This window comes from Pinus tabuliformis, chromosome 2_2, assembly GCF_031772625.1.
Source record: "Pinus tabuliformis cultivar Carrire ecotype Pingquan chromosome 2_2, CPIR1, whole genome shotgun sequence".
Classification (NCBI taxonomy): Eukaryota; Viridiplantae; Streptophyta; class Pinopsida; order Pinales; family Pinaceae; genus Pinus; species Pinus tabuliformis.
In genome coordinates this window covers 1,053,630,220-1,053,644,048 of record NC_142300.1, presented here as the reverse complement: position 1 = coordinate 1,053,644,048, position 13,829 = coordinate 1,053,630,220, and positions in this window count along the sequence as shown.

The window sequence follows — 13,829 nt, the reverse complement described above, 5'->3', positions numbered from 1 at the left end:
CCTTTCAGCAACAGTCCACGGAGCGCGGACTGAGGTCTCACCCGAATTAGTATGGGAGGGTGCTAGAACCAAGTTTCCTCACCCTAGAGATGTCTGATGATTTTCGATGGTCTGCAGTTTGACCCTGCGTGCACCTATCAGTACCTCGCATCCTGTGATGTTGCCTTCGCACAACCCTACTCGTGGATCGATTCGCCTTGTTACCAAATCCCTTACTATTAACCTGATATTAGTTGATCACTTAGCTTATCTGCCTGTGTTTAGTTATACTTAACAGTGTTTTATTCATACAAGTGTGCGCAATAAATAAAACAGTATAATTGCAAAAGATATCAAACTTCTCTTTATTATTCTTCTTCCTTGGTTACAGACTAGAATCTTCCCTACGCACTCAGCTGTAGGGGTCCGTGCACTCGGCTGTGGACTCTACTAGGCCTTTGTGCACTCAGTTGCAGAGCCTCTTACTACTACTACGACCCAAGACGCTTAGACTCTTCTTCTATGCTTCGCTATCTCATTCTATCCATTATATTCTATCTTTCATTCCTTATCTTTACAACTTAGGGCCTCGCTCTATTTATACAATTACATGGTCCATGGACCATGGGTAGGCTGACACTACATTCAAAACTTAGGGCAGACAACCCTATGACTCTAACACACAATTTTTGCTCCACACCCGCAATTCGCGGAGTCTTTACAACAATATTACTCAAAACTTGGGCTTTGCACCCCAAAACATGTTGTGGGGGGATTCCATGCCCAACACATGGGATAGAGAATATCGCAATAAATAGGAGTTACTCATAGAAAGAGATTAATTTTGGACCTATGCTCTGATACCATGTGTTGCATTGTGGTGAGCATGGATCAGTGTGGCATTGCGGTGAGCATAGATCTAGTATCTGCATTCGAATGGTGACTACATATGCATTGGACCTATGCATTAATGGCTTGACTGATATATGACACCACATATGCCACGATCGATGGCACAAATTTCTCATACTTGTGCATTAATGTAGTTGTTTGTTAATGGTCAAAGTTATTGTGTGTTGATTTCTTGTCTGGAGGATTGAGCGTTGCATTGACTGGTTTGAGGTATGATGAAATTTTTTTTGAAGACCGTAATATACTAACTATGCTATCCTTGGAATGCATATGTTAGAGATTGCATTATGTGATTAAACAAGTTCTTTTTGGAGAGTTGAAAAACCGTGACAGTGGTGTTTACTTCAAACTTGTTGTGTGATCCGTTTTTTAATATTGTATGTGTGTTGGTGAGTGTATAATATGAAGTGTGCATCAATTTTTATAAGTGGGTATGGCATGTATGGTTTATAACATGAAGTGCGTTTTAGAAAATATAGCAAAGAGTGGTAGGAGTTAGAGTAGAAAGAAACTAAATTTGGGCATGTGCTCTAATACCATGTCAGGCCAGGTTTATAACTTTGAATCAAATTGTGTTTTTCATAAAGAGAGAATATGAATATATACAAGGAGAGGGAGACTATTTTTTATAGCATTCATGTAGACTTCATGCTCTTATATGGCCCTAGGCATCCTTTTCCCATGCAAACTTGATCTTATATTAAAAAATAATATTTCAAATTCCATACACGACTCTACCCACACTAAAATGCATACATAAGTGGGTCCTATAACTCTATACCTATGTATACCTTTTAAAATATGAAAAAATAAAATAATATGCTATTTTTTGGGTAGTGTTCATGGGTTTTACTGAGAGCCCACCTACAGGAGCTCATAACACAACTAAATTAACTAATTTTAGGTAGTGTATATACACCCCTTGGGTAGTCCTAAAATACATAAGATAAGGGTTATCGATATTATCTCCATTTTTCTCCTAGATCAAGTTTGATTTTTCCCGTGCCTCCTGCACTCCCAGTCTCTATCAAAATGCGGGTTTCCTTTGTAGAGATTTTCATCATCTTTATATCATCGCTTTGGAATCTTTTATATAGGTTGTCTTCGTGGCTCGGGTTGGATGGATCCAGAGGAAGGATTCGTCAGTGATTTTCCTTAGATCAAGTTGTACCTTTCTTGTACATATTGTTGTTAATCAATAAAGAAGCTCATGTCTTATTCCTCATATATTATTATCTCATGAATATTAATCTGTATGATTATATATGATGATCTAACATATATTTTATGTATGCACATTGAATTATCTATCATGTATATACTTCTATGAATTGACTTACGGGCTTGCTCGTTCTGGAGGAAGTAGAGGGTTTGGACCCTACGGGAAATCATTAAATGTAGGACCTCTCGGTGTGTTTCCAAGTCCACATTTATTAATTCATATGTTTGGCATGCTTTCTTTACTTCTCTTTGTTGATTATCTTGTTCTTCTTTGTTGAGGTTGTCAACCCTTACCTTAGGGAATTTTTTCCGTTGATAGAATTGATGACTCCGCTGGGAAATACCATCAATTACTTCCTAGAAGGGTTGTTGTTATTTGATATGGATTTTGGTTTGTTGTTTCTTGACTCTTACATCCTTCTTGACTCTTAAGAAATATAATCATTCAGCTTGATCTCTTGGATCAAGGTTGTATTTTTCTTCCTATTTTTCCATTTATATATGCCTTTTATTGTAGATAGTAGAGTATATGTGGTTTCTTCCAAATAAAAATGCATATATGTGACTTTCCTCAAACACAGTCACATACATATGTGGTTCTGTAGTCATACAGTCACATACAGATCTGGAAAAAATGATTTTTTTAATTTTTGGCTTTTGCTATGGATTTGACTAAGTTTGTTTATGATTTTCTGATATGAATGAATCTTGGAATTGTTTTTTGTTAGCTATTGTTAGTGTTCATGTTATTTTTGAAAATCCTATGTCAACCTAGGGTTTGTGGTTTTTGAATCTTTTGGTGTTTGAAGTTGGGTTCTAGATCTTCTTTACAAAGTCTCTAGATTTTTTTTGCTTTTGGGACAGTTGGTTGTTTTCAACTTGTTTATAACCCAGTCATGTTGATTTTTTATTTTACATTCTTGAAGTTGGCTTGCTTTTTTCTTTTCATTGGTTGTTTGAGAAAGGTGTTTTCAATTCTTGGGTAAATGAGAGATTTTAGTTCTCTAGAATCTTTCTGATTTCCAAAATCTTGTGTCTTCCTGACCAAATCATTCAAGGTGTTTTAGTCTCTTATTCACATTAGTCTTTTAATCTTTAGGATCATTGATGACTAGTGGGATTTGAGTCTGTTTCTTGTTGTTGGTCTTGAATTTGATGCTTTCTTTCACTTCTGAAATTTTTAGTCTTTAAATATTTTAAAGAAAAAGAAAAACATTTTCTTTGGGTTTCTTTTCTTTGGTTTTTTTACTTTTTGATCTTTTGAGTTTTTGGCAAAGGTGTGAATTCTTGTTTTAAGGCTAAGAGTATTTTTGCTTTGAGGAGTGTTTCTTCTTTTAGATTTGCTTATTTTTGCTTGATAAATTGGCTTTTGATTTTGGGTTCACATTTGTTTTCTTTTGAGCTTTACTTGAATCTTGCATTTACATTCTAGTATGCATTAGGATAGGTGCATTTTAGACATCATTTAGTCTTTTTTTAATAGGTTTTGAATGTGAGTGCTTAAAAAGAAAAAGGAAAATATTTTTGCTTTATTAAGTTTCTCGTAGAACCTTTGTAGAAATCACTTTTCTTTGAAGAAAAAGAGTTGCATTTTCATGTAGCTTAGGTTTTCTATTGATTTCTTTTGCGTCAAAACACCATTAGTTTCACTTTCATTTCCCTATTTCCTAAATAACAACTAATTAAAATGAGTGTTTAATTTAAGATCAACTAGCCTTTTTATTTTTGTCATAGCAACATTGACTAGTTTAGGGAATTTAGGGCCTTGGAATAGGCGTGTGAAGAGTAAACTCTCTAAGGCCACTTAAACTGAAAATATATAAGTTTATTAAAGAGTGGAAATCTAGTATCATTAAGTTCTCTAGGAAATCTCCTCTAATATAGGAGTCAAGCACGAGGATGTGTGAAGATAAGGAAAGAGATATACCCCCTCTCCTACTTGTTGGATCGCACGCCCACTACTATTTGGCCTAGCTTCTGACTACGAGGTGGTGACCTTAGTTTCCTTTCTCAGGGACCACATAGGTGACTGCGGGGGGGAATTCTTGATGTTCCTAAAGCGAAAATTGCATCACTTTCACAATACTTCTAGAGGGTGCCCTTATGAAGCTGAGGTACTTGCATTGGCAAAGGCTATTATATGGAGGTCATTGTAACTGCTTCAGATACCTTCGCTAGTAGGCTTGGGCCCTTGCCATCTCAAACTAGCACCCCTCGAACCACCTGATTACCCTGAATCTTAGATCGAAGGGCATCCAAATATCATTTGTGCCAGTTTATTTTCAACTATACCATACCTAGAAAACACCACATGTATTGTCAGTTCAAAGATGAAAATACTGATCTTGACTGTTCATCCCCCACCAGGCTAGCAGATCACCCTCCCTCTCAGGTCCAGCTCACATTTTTCAGCCAAAAGAGGGCGAGTTTGCAGTTTTTTAACCAATTCTTGTGAGCTAGATCACACTTCAGGCCCAAAAAGTGTGATTCGACTATGAAGAGCAGCAGGGGTCTCCCGAGGAGCTGTGGGGCACCAAAATCAGCAAGTAAACCACTGAAATTGAAGAGATGAGTAAGGCCACCTACCTGAAAGTCACAGATCCTGATTCTGATGAAAGGTTTGTCTGCTGCGATCTCCACAATATTTATGGCCTTTTCCTCCTCCCCAAATTCACCAAAGATCAATTAGAAAATGAATTAAATTGGAGGGGGAAAGCCCTTTTTTAGAAGAACCCACAGTTTTTTTGTCGCACATTACGACCAAATCGTAGCTTGGTTTGACAAACTCCATTGGAAAACTCTCATCGAGAACTACAATGGGCCTGCCTTCATTTTTGATGATTTGACACTTCACCCGGAAGCCATTTTTCCAAGAAGCGTCATTTCGCTACCCCTCAAAATCGAATTTCTTCATATGTGATGCTTTTACTTTGGGGACCATCTTCCCTTGGCACTTTTCATATCACGTGTTGATTTTCATCAAAAGCAACCATCATTTTCTCATGTTTTCATGGTCCCCACTAAGCCTATTCTATGTGACAACATCATCGAGTCACCCTTGTTCAGAGCATCCGCGATGAGTCACCTTTGCATCCATGGAGTTTATTTCGCATCCCATTGTATCATGTCATAGTATTCCATCCATATTTGCATATCATTCATCCTTTGTTTCCCATTTTGGCCTTCATTCATACTATCCACCATCCCATCCTGATCTGATTTAGAATATTAGATTGTTGTGTTAAGATCCTCCTCAGATTAGAAACAAAATGATTTCATTATACTTAAGAATTTATCAGTTTGAAAGTATAAAAATGAGTTTTTATGTTAATTTTATGATCAATTTTAACATAAATAAGAGACTAAACAATAGCATAAACATGTACAAAACATCATTGTTACAAGAAAAAGTGTCTACTCATAACTGCTTATCCCACTAAGGTGTGATAGCTGCCTTAGAAACAAACAAAGTAAAGCTACTTTCGTTTTTCCTTTATGAAGTATAGATAGAGAGGAACAAAGAAGACCAACCTCTGTCTTGCGCTAATCTCCTGGTTCGATTCCTCTCTTCCTTGATAGTCTTTTGCTACTTGTTCCCTTGCATGCCTAGCTTCACAGAGTACCTGTAAGATCACAGTAGCATAGCACTATACAAGAACATGGATCTATAATTATAAACAATCTAGGATCAAATGTAAATTGACCATACAAATGCAGCAAACATAAATGACACAAGAGTATGGAGGAAAACTTGAATAGCTTTTATTGATAAACAAGAAAGAGCCAAGAGGAGTTACAACCAGTTGTTCTGACCCAGCATCAACCTCTCAGCAAGGAAGCCCCTCTTCACCTCATACAAAGCTTAGATCACCCAACAATCTAATGTTTGTCTCAAGAAACCAACAGCAATTCCTTACACTATGCAAAATTCCAGCCTCTGGATCTTTGGGATGAGGGATCCATATATAGATATCTGTAAGGGAGATGAGTCAGCTTGTGATTTGATTAGTGTCTTCCCTCTTATAGTTCTTGCTTCCACTTGGAGATTGATGATCTCTTACTCATCCTTGGTCGAATTCAGAGAGGCAAGTGTCACAGGAGAAGTTTCTGGAAGCTTCCATTGCCTCTCCACCTCACGGAATGACACTACCATTTGTCATTTCTCGACCATCACACCCCATAGAAGGGCTTTTTGAAATGCAACGCACCCACACAGAGTATTTAGGTGAGATGCAACGCACTTGGCCTGTGGAGCAGCTGAAATGATCCTGTTTTGACCAATTTTGAGCAGTTTTTCATGGAGAACTTCTGGCAGAAGCTCTAATCAATTGACCTTGTTCCTTTAGGGGTTAGAACAACACTTTTAGGGACTTAGGAGCCCTTGGTTTATGGACATTTCATGCTTGGGGTTGCAGTGCCCAAAAATGTCTATAATAGTTTCCCCCTAAAGCATGAGGTTGTTAATCTTTTGATGTCGGGTGAAATGCTTTATCATGAGGATCCGAAGTTCTTTCAAGCTGGGAGGAGACTTGTAATAAGATACAATACAATACATTATCTTCATAATATTTTCATGATCTAGCTGAGGCGGGCATTCCCATGCTCAGCATTATAAATTCATTTTCATGTACATAGGACAGACAATCGTCTGAGTGTAGACTGATGATTCTGGTAGAGCCATCATCCCTTTGATTGGTTGATTATCTGTGCAACAACGATATACATTTAATGTTTTTATTTCCCTGAATATATATCACAGCCCGGATGGATGAAACTAGATCCGGGGTCTTCAATCTCGTTCAATCTTCACTCGAAGTACAAGTCTATCCATGTGAGAGATAATCTAGAGTAGAACATGGAAAGACATCGCCTGATTACCAGCCAATGATGTAAGCTGTTAACAGGCACGAGAGGAATCACCGATAATGATAATGACCCTCAAGGTACTGCAGTACAATTCACGTGGTGTGAATAAAGGACTTGGCGTCGAACACCACGAAAAATCTTTCGGTCGAAGGTCATTGATGTAAATCTGTCACTAGAAGTGAGAAACTTGCCATTGAGGCATGCAAGCTTCAAAGTACTGAATGGGGTGTTCCTAGATCGACTTCTTGGATAATGAGCTGATGTCAACAAGAAGCGATCCATCACAGGAGGGCCTTAATGAATCCCACATCAATGACAAGGAACGGAGCAAATGATTTTAATGGAGGTGGAAACGATCTGGTGATATAAGGTTCAGGGTGGCGGTCATGAAAGAATGGAGTATAAATGTATTGTAGTGGGTGAGACACAGGTGAATTCTCTGAATGACTTCTCTTGAACATATCGGCGACACTGACATGATGGATTGGTAGCATTAACCCCAAATGTGGATGGTATGATGGGACCATGGTGATGTGACTGGTGAATGAAACAACCCAACCCGACTTGGATGCGGAGTGAAAGTGTCATGTTCAAGAGCGACTTGCTACCAACAAAGTTTCGTCAATTTTTCTTCCCAATTTTTCCCCAGTCATTGCTGACCAGTACCTCTTTATTTTTATCAAGCTTGAGGAGGATAACATATGCTTGTTCTATAATTTTCCCTTCGGGCAAACCCATCGCTATGTTTTAATGAGCCTAGTGATAGTGAAACTCGTTCTCGTCTATAGACAAGTTTGTCGCTATTAAAATTTTAACGAGTTTAATGACAAAGATAACTCGGTACTTTTCAATTTTAGAGAGTCTGAAAAGGAATGTAAAGGAAACTCCAAAATTCCTTTTTCGTCATCTAATCCCTTCAGTCCGAAAAAGTATAAAACAATACATAAGGGATGAATTTTCGATACTTTAACGAGCCGAACAAAACAAGTGCTCGATCTTTTTGTGTAATAATCCCTCAGGTCCAAAAAGATTAAAATTTAGAGGAGGGATAGCACTTCCGGTCCCTTTAACGAGATGGAGAGGCCAATGGCTTGGCAATCTTTTCATATTTTACGAGTCAATTGAAAAGAGCTTAAAGGAGACTCGTCTTTTGAGGAACGAGTGATAAAATGGGTAGCTACTGATTCCAGGTAAGGTTTGGAATTTTCCAATCATGGCAGTGTTACAAGGATGGCTAGTGAGATCACTCTTCGCAGCTGTTCCTCAAAATGGGTAAACAATCAAATGAAGGTGAATGATCGGCCAATGCAAGAGTGGAGGTGACGGTGCAACCACGACCAAGGCTTTAAAGGCTGAAGTATTACATTCACGATGGTTATTTACCAGAAATTGGTTCATTTTTTAATGAGCTTAAACTCTGGAGGAACATGTGCTCATTGCTTATGTTTATTTTTTAACGAGCATGAAGTCGGCGCTAAAACTGCTCGAATGCAACGGTCATTTCTTGATTTTACCGTAAATAGCTTTGTTCTCTCAAAGATTGTACTGCATTTTCAATTGCTTCATCAAACTAGTTAGAAATGAACAATACATGTTTGAAAAATGAGTTAGAACACTAATATTTTACTTCAAACTACGTAAAAAGTAATGTAAAAGTGCTTGTACCTCTCATTTTACCATTTCATTTGAACTTTGGTTTGTTGGAGCTTTAGAGGTGCTTTCCCCCTTTGATTTTCATCAGCTGATTTCGGGAGATTCTGTGGACGATTCTCGACACTGTCTGGACCAGGTAGGAGCTAAACTTGAGCTCTTTCATTTCATGCTTTCCATTTTGAATTCTGAGCTTGATTCCTGGTTTTTCTGAGCCTCTGGGGTTTGAAAAACTCGCTCTGCCTTCAGTGCACCCTCTATGTATCGAAAAGTGCATTGGATGTTGGCCTGTCTACTAGCCATCTAACATGCAATGCACCCAGAGCACTACTGTAGGTGCGATGGGCGCAAAGAAGGAATTTTATGCACAGTTTTTGATGGAAATTTTTCCTGTTTCTTAACAAAATCAGGATCTAACTCTTCTCTTGTTTGTTTTTCAGAGATCTTTAGAGTAAGATTATTATTACATGGTAAGAACATGAGCATGAAGAAGAGGACATGCTTGCCCTACATGATCCGGTTACAGTAAACGCACTGCAGAACTGTGGCTTGCTGAAGTTTTTCCGCATTTCTAACATGAGACAACAGATCAACTTACTGCAGTATTTGCTTGATGCTTGGGATCCTACCAACCAGGTGTTCCAGATCATGGGCAAATCCATCCCCTTGACTGTAGTGGACATCTATTTCTTGACTGGCTTGTCGAGTCGGGGTGCCCCCATCTCTTTATCAGGTTCGGCCCGAGGAGGTGAATCTGTGAGAGATTATGTTCACCGGTATCGCGAAGAGGGATCTCAGCCGAGTAAAGACGGCAAGATCATCATCCGTGATGTCACAGACAGGTCCCTCAGGACTATTCTGTTTACTCTTGGTAGGATGGCTGGTGGTGCGGCTCTTCATGTAACCAACCAATCTTATATGCAGTATGTCTTGGAATGCCTCCAACCGAAGGTGTTCAACTGGTGTGACGCAGTACTTCTTGTGATGAAAGAACAGTTGACCAAGGTAAAGAGTGGGAGGTTGAAGAACTTTGGGTATGGTTCTATCTTGACTGCCTTTGCCTTGGAAAAGATACCATTGGTGCAGCCGCAGTATATTGCACTCGATTTACCTTCACCGACTGAACCACGTATGCAGAGATGGGTCGACCATATGTCTAGGCATGCTGGTCAGTCTCAGATTTCATTTTCTGATACCTTATTCGGGTGGTTTGATCGTCAGGAGATGATTTATTCCGAGTACCCATACGCTGGTATGGACTTCCGGGGTGACCCAGATTTAGTACTGCCGAATGGCGAACAGTGGGGTGCCATTGGTAAATTCTTTGACCATATCCCTGTTTATCTTTTTTCTCTCATAATGTCCTTGTGATTTATTCTATCAAGACTTAATCAAACTCATGTGTTCATGCAGATGTTGGTCCTGTTCAGCCAGTAGTACGCCTGAGAGTGCCAGCTGCCGCCCCAGCAGGAGAGGCTGTTGGAAGGGCTATCCTTCGCGACCTCGATGTGGTCGACACTCTCACAGCATTACAGGAGCAGGTTGAGGGCCTCACTCTTGGTATTCCAGATTTGAGGACTGACGAGCTGCCCTTGAGGTTGCAGCGGCATACTACTGGTGTGCCAAGACGATGGACTCGGCTCTTATGCATGATCGCACAGGCTGTGACTTGCTATCACGAGCATCATTAGACTAGGGTGCCCCCTAGCGTTTTGAGTTTTCTGGTCATTTGACCAATTTTTTCTTGGTTAATGAACATTATGTGTAAACCATAAACAGTTACATATATTTTTGATTTTCGAAGTTTTATTTTGGTTAAGTTACATGATCCAAATGCAAATATTGATGGTATGCTTCTTTTTATAAATGTTGCAAATGTCTATCTAACACATAATTTGCCAATGAGTCAGTTAATGTGTTTAAGTTTCTGGAAATATGTTGATATTGAATAAAATCAAATTGTCTTTCCAAAATCTTAACCCTTAGGAACATGCGATAAATAGCTAGATTTCGGACAAAGTAGATACCAGTGAGTTGTAGTATGACGAGTTGTGAGTCTAGCCTGACAATCAGTCGGCGTATACCATGTGTGATGGCATCAGAGAGAAGTTCTATCAACGCGCTATAACGAAACGAGTTGCACCAGATTCAGGATGACGAGAACTATGCGGTCATTTAATTTCCACACCATTCTGAAAACTTTGATCGTTGAGCACCTGATCACTCCTCCCCACTAAAAGCCTTTTAGACCCCAAGAGATCACTCTCAGTTGTCTAGAAGGTGAGGGTACAGTTCCCTCTCCTTTCTAATCTCTATCCATTTGGATTTTGAAGAATTTGTACCCTTGAGCCCCACTCGAAGATAATCGACACTTCCCCTTTTTGATGTCCTTGTTCTCATGTCAAGTATAGTGTCTTGTTGAAGCTCATCGAGGAATTCTGGAGAAAAGTCTTCAATAAATGGAATTTAAACATTCTCTCATTGATCTTCAATCAAAGGAGGCTCATACAACCTTAAATTCTCAACATTAACAACAGCATAAATTTTCATATATGAAGGCAAATCCAACATGAAGGCATTGTTACCAATCTTTTCCAAAATTCTGAATGGACCATATCTAATTGGTTTTAGCTTTTTACCTTCTCCTTGGAGCCTCTCTTTGCTCATTTGAAGCCAAACTTCATCACCGACTGGGAACTTGTGATCTACCTGATACTTGTTGTGCCTTGCTTTGTACTTGCCTTGGCTCTTTTCAAGTTGTTCTTGAACTTTTTGGTGTACCAATTGGATTTTTCAATGAACTTTCTTGCTTTGTCTATGTCACTATGACCATCAATAGCAACATCTTTGCCAAAAATTAAATCCAAAGGAGATTTAGGCAAGTATCCCAAACATGCCTCAAATGGTGATGTTTGAGTTGAATAGTGCTTGGGCTTGTTGTAAGCATGTTGAATATAATGAAAATGGTCATCCCACAACCTAGGATGCTTACTGCAATACCCACGAAGAAGATGTATCATTGTTTTGTTCACCACCTCTCTTTGATCATCTATTTGTGGATGGAAAGTTGTACTCTTTTTCAGTTTTATGTCCATGAATCCCCACAAGCTTGACCAAAAATTCCCAACAAAGCGAGAATCTCTATCTCTAACAATGGATGTGGGCAATCCAAAATGCACCCATACATTCTGAAAGAATAATTGATCAGTTTGTTCAGTTGTAACTTTCTTTTTACATGGCATCAAAATAAACATTTTTATGAACCTATCCACAACTACATATAAATAATCATGACCTCTTTTTGACAATGGAAGACCTCCTACAAAATCCATAGAAACACTCTCCCACAATCGTGAAGGAACCGGAAGTGGTGTGTACAATCCTAACTTCCTATTGCTAGGCTTATTGATTTCACATAATGAACATCCCTTAATAAAACAAGACACACTTTCAAGCATATGAGGTCAATAACAATACCTCTATAAATGTGCCACCATCTTACTTACACTGAAATGACCAAAAATAAGTGAAGTATGTGACTCTCTTATTATGTTAACTCTTTCTCCCTTTTGAATACAAAGCTTTCCAAGATGGTACAACAAGTTATCATGAAAATGATAATCCAATTCCTCTACTTGGTTACCTTGACTCAAGCTTTCATAAACATATTGAAATTAATTATCTAATGCATATTTCTCAATATAGCTTTCATGTAAAACAAAATTATGCTTGAGTAAAGTATTTTCACTAATAATAGGCCTAGAAAGCATATCAGCAACTTTATTGTAGATACCTTTCTTATACTTGATTACCAAGTGGAATTGTTGAAGAAAACCCATCCATCAGAAGTGCCTTGATTGTTGCAACTTTGATTGAGATTGCAAGTATTGCAATGGTTGATGATCAGTGTGAATGATTGTTTCCTTACCCATAAAGTAGTGTTTCCACTTTTTCACATGTTGCACCGATGCATAAAATTCCTTGTCATATGTAGGATATTTAATCATTGCACCACTAAAAGTTTCCGAATGAAAACAGATAGGCTTACCATGTTGCATGAGGACTACACCCATGGTGTAGTCACTAGCCTCAGTCTGAATCTCAAATGACTGTCTCAAGTCTGGAAGTGCAAGTATTGGAGATGAACTAATCTTTTCCTTCAATGCATTGAAGGCCTTTTGTTGCTTGCCTCCCCACTGAAAAACCTTTTTCACGCTTTTCAATGCATGCAAAGGAGTTGCTATAAGAGAAAAGTTAGCAATGAATTTCCTCCAATATTGGAATGCTCCCAAAAAACTTTTTACTTCAATAACTGTCTTGGGCCTTGGCCAATTCAAAATGACATCAAACTTGGAGGGATCTATTTTCAACTCACCTCCTCCAATAATATCACCCAAGTAAACTAAAGAAGTCTTTCCAAACTCGCACTTTGACATCTTAAGATGCAACTGTTCTTTTTTCAAGACATCAAGTAATTTTCTTACTTGCATGACATGTTCATCACGAGATTTACTAAAAATTAAGATGTCATCTAAATATAATGTTATCACTGAAAATGCTGTTGCCAAAAATTTTTTTAGCCTAGCTTAAAGACAGGGTGTTTTCGCAGCGCCAGAATTCTTTTAGCAGCTTCGCAGCGCTACATGTTTAGGCGGTTTCGTAGCGCGCTACGAAATTGGGGATTGGCTCGAGCTTTCAGCAGAAGGTTCATTTACTAAATTTTGATGATAAGGTTCCTGCCCGAATAGTGCTTACTACTATTGACACTGCAGTGTTTAGAGCCACCCCAGAGCCTTTTTGGTTCATCACAAACAGTTGTTCAGTTGATTCCAGTCAAAGAAAATGTTAGAGAGCGCATTTCCTGGAGTTGATGTGGAACTTTCAAATTACCCCCCCACCATTATCGAAGCGCGTGCTCAGCAGGTTTGTGCCAGTGTTACAGATAGGCAGCATTGCGTTTATTACTGCAGGGGATCACATTTTTCCTAGACTAGGATACACAGCACCTCTTCCTTGGTACTACTCTCTGAAACAGAAACGCTTTGGAGTTATCGCAACTACCTGGCTTCTTGGAAATGCATTGCAGTCGTTTCTTTAAGGCACAGGGGCTTTTGAAGTAATGTGTTATGGTGATCTTGTGTTTTCTAAGTTAAGAGAGAATAGGTTTCCAAGTGTTGGCAGCTCGTTGGGAGCAAAATTTA